This window comes from Mustelus asterias, chromosome 22 (assembly GCF_964213995.1).
Source record: "Mustelus asterias chromosome 22, sMusAst1.hap1.1, whole genome shotgun sequence".
Taxonomy (NCBI): Eukaryota; Metazoa; Chordata; class Chondrichthyes; order Carcharhiniformes; family Triakidae; genus Mustelus; species Mustelus asterias.
Window position 1 is genome coordinate 54,979,449 of NC_135822.1, and position 4,298 is coordinate 54,983,746.

A 4,298-nucleotide genomic window follows, 5' to 3' on the forward strand; every position below is an offset into this window, starting at 1 on the left:
TGACAATAATAAATCAAACAATACTTTTCACTGTATCCCAGTACATGTGACAATAATAAATCAAACAATACTTTTCACTGTATCCCAATACATGTGACAATAATAAATCAAACAATACTTTTCACTGTATCCCAGTACATGTGACAATAATAAATCAAACAATACTTTTCACTGTATCCCAATACATGTGACAATAATAAATCAAACAATACTTTTCACTGTATCCCAGTACGTGACAATAATAAATCAAACAATACTTTTCACTGTATCCCAGTACATGTGACAATAATAAATCAAACAATACTTTTCACTGTATCCCAATACATGTGACAATAATAAATCAAACAATACTTTTCACTGTATCCCAGTACGTGACAATAATAAATCAAACAATACTTTTCACTGTATCCCAGTACATGTGACAATAATAAATCAAACAATACTTTTCACTGTATCCCAATACATGTGACAATAATAAATCAAACAATACTTTTCACTGTATCCCAGTACATGTGACAATAATAAATCAAACAATACTTTTCACTGTATCCCAATACATGTGACAATAATAAATCAAACAATACTTTTCACTGTATCCCAATACATGTGACAATAATAAATCAAACAATACTTTTCACTGTATCCCAATACATGTGACAATAATAAATCAAACAATACTTTTCACTGTATCCCAATACATGTGACAATAATAAATCAAACAATACTTTTCACTGTATCCCAGTACGTGACAATAATAAATCAAACAATACTTTTCACTGTATCCCAGTACATGTGACAATAATAAATCAAACAATACTTTTCACTGTATCCCAATACATGTGACAATAATAAATCAAACAATACTTTTCACTGTATCCCAATACATGTGACAATAATAAATCAAACAATACTTTTCACTGTATCCCAATACATGTGACAATAATAAATCAAACAATACTTTTCACTGTATCCCAGTACATGTGACAATAATAAATCAAACAATACTTTTCACTGTATCCCAGTACATGTGACAATAATAAATCAAACAATACTTTTCACTGTATCCCAGTACATGTGACAATAATAAATCAAACAATACTTTTCACTGTATCCCAATACATGTGACAATAATAAATCAAATCAAATCAAACCTTCAACTAAGGAGAACAGCTGCTCCTTATCCACCCTGTCCATGCCCCCAATAATCTTGAACACCTCGATCAGGTCACCCCTCAGTCTTCTCTGCTCCAATGAAAACAACCCAAGCCTATCCAACCTCTCTTCATAACTTAAACGCTCCGTCCCAGGCAGCATCCTGGTGAATCTCCTCTGCACTCCCTCCAGTGCAATCACACCCTTCCTATAATGTGGCGACCAGAACTGCACACAGTGCTCCAGCTGTGGCCTCACCAAAGTTCTATACAACTCCAACATGACCTCTCTGCTTTTGTAATCTATACCCCGATTGATAAAGGCGAGTGTCCCATAGGCCTTTTTCACCACCCTATTAACCTGCCTTTCCACCTTCAGAGATCTGTGGACAAACACGCCAAGGTCCCTTTGTTCCACAGAACTTCCCAGTGTCAGACCATTCATTGAGTGTTTCCTTGTCAAATTACCCCTTCCAAAGTGCATCACCTCACACTTTCCAGGGTTAAATTCCATCTGCCACTTATCCGCCCATTTGACCATCTCGCCTATATCTTTCTGTAGTTCAAGACACTCTGCCTCACTGTTACCCACCCAGTAAATCCAATATGGAATCATGCATGGATTACAGTGTTATTGTTGGATTGGGGGGGGAACATTAACAATGATAATGTGAAATATAGAAACTAGAAGCAGGAGGAGGCCATTCAGCCCTTCGAGCCTGCTCCGCGATTCATTTTGATCACGGCTGATCATCAAATTCAATATCCTGATTCCCCCTTCCCCCCATATCCCTCGATCCCTTTAGCCCCAAGAGCGAAAATCTAATTTCTTCCTGAAATCACACAACGTTTTGGCCTCAACTACTTTCTGTGGGAGTGAATTCCACACATTCACCACCCTCTGGGTGAAGAAATTTCTCCTCACCTCAGTCCTAAAAGGTTTACCCCTTATCCTCAAACTTTGGCCCCTAGTTCCGGACTCCCCCCACCATCGGGAACATTCTTTCTGAATCTACCCTGTCAAACCCTGTTAGAATTTTATAAGTTTCTATGAGATCCCCTCTCATTCTCCTAAACTCCAGTGAATATAATTCTTATTGACTTAGTCTCTCCTCATATGACAGACCTGCCATCCCAGGAATCAGCCTGGTAAACCTTCGCTGTCCTCCCTCTATAGCAAGGACATCCGTCCTCAGATAAGGACACAAAAACTGCACACAATACTCCAGGTGTGGCCTCACCATGGCTCTGTACAACTGCAGTAAAACATCTGGGGCAGCACGGTGGCACAGCGGTTAGCACAGTGGCCTCACAGTGCCAGGGACACGGGTTCGATTCCCGGCTTGCGTCACTGTCTGTGCGAAGTCTGCACGTTCTCCCCGTGTCTGCGTGGGTTTCCTCCGGGTTCTCCGGTTTCCTTCCTCAGTCCAAAAGACGTGCTGGTTAGGTGCTAAATTCTCCCTCAGTGTAACCCGAACAGGTGCCGGAGTGTGGCGGCGAGGGGATTTTCACAGTAACTTCATTGCAGTGTTAATGTAAGCCTACTTGTGACACTAATAAATAAACTTTAATTATTCTGCACACTCAGCCTGTCCAAATCACGCTGAAGCATCTCTGCATCCTCCTCACACCCTCCCACCCAACTTTGAATCATCTGCAAATTTAGTTCCCTTTTCCAAATCATTAATATGTAGTGTGAACAGTTGGGGTCCTGGTACAGATCCCTGCAGTATCCTACTAGTCACTAATAGTGAGTCTTTAAGCTGATCTGTGTAATGCATAACTAAGCTACGCTGACACAAAGAACTCCATATGCATGGCTAGAAATCTCGAGACTTTCACTTCCCATTGCCACTACCTCTGACCACAACCACCTGAAACTAAATGGGTGAAGAATGAATGAGGAAAGACTGTATAGAACATACACGCAACCCAATCCGGTACTTACAAAACTCATCAACAGGATCTTGATTGAAAACCTAACAAACTCAACCTGACAACATCTCAGCAATGGACTTCATTACAAAATGCAGATGACCTTTCCTTTCTGTTCTGTAAATTAAGTTTTAAGTTTATTTATTATTGGCACAAGTTAGGTTTACATTAACACTGCAATGAAGTTACTGTGAAAATCCCCTAGTCACTACACTCCAGTGCCAGTTCGGGTGACACTGAGGGAGAGTTTAGCACCTAATCAGTACGTCTTTCGGAATGTGGGAGGAAACTGGAGCATCTGGAGGAAACTCACACAGACATGGGGAGAATGTGCAGACTCCGCACAGACAGTGACCCAAGCCGGGAATTGAACCCAGGTTCCTGGAGTTGTGAGGCAGCAGTGCTAACCACTGTGCCACCGTACTGCCCATCTATCTATCTACCTCTCTAACATAATTTTAAGGAAAGGCAGGCAAACAATTTGAAGTATATTTCAAAAATGTGTTTCAAAGATGTAGATTGGCCAAGCTAAATTGCCCCTTAGTGTCCAAAGATGTTCAGGTTAGGTGAATTGGCCATGCTAAATTGCCCTTTAGTGTCCAAAGATGCGCAGGTTAGGTGGATTGGCCATGCTAAATTGTCCCTTAGTGTCCAAAGATGTGCAGGTTAGGTGAATTGGCCATGCTAAATTGCCCCTTAGTGTCCAAAGATGCGCAGGTTAGGGGGATTGGCCATGCTAAATTGTCCCTTAGTGTCCAAAGATGTGCAGGTTAGGGGGATTGGCCATGCTAAATTGCCCCTTAGTGTCCAAAGATGTGCAGGTTAGGTGGATTGGCCATGCTAAATTGCCCCTTAGTGTCCAAAGATGTGCGGGTTAGGTAGATTGACCATGCTAAATTGCCCCTTAGTGTCCAAAGATGTGTAGGTTAAGTGGATTGACCATGGGAAATTGCCCCGTAGTGTCCAAAGCTGTGTAGGTTAGGAGGGATTAATGGGGTATGTATGTGGGATGCCGGGACGGGTTCTGGGTGGGATGCTCTGTCGGAGAATCAGCGCAGACTGGACGGGTCACTGCCAGCATCCTCTGATACTAGATTTGATTTTGAGTACAGGATGAATTTCAGGATGGTGCTGAAAGGATTAACTCGCCACACATTCCTGTCCTTTTAGAATCTGCCCACAATAGCAGCCACCCAGAGGGGTAGTCTACGC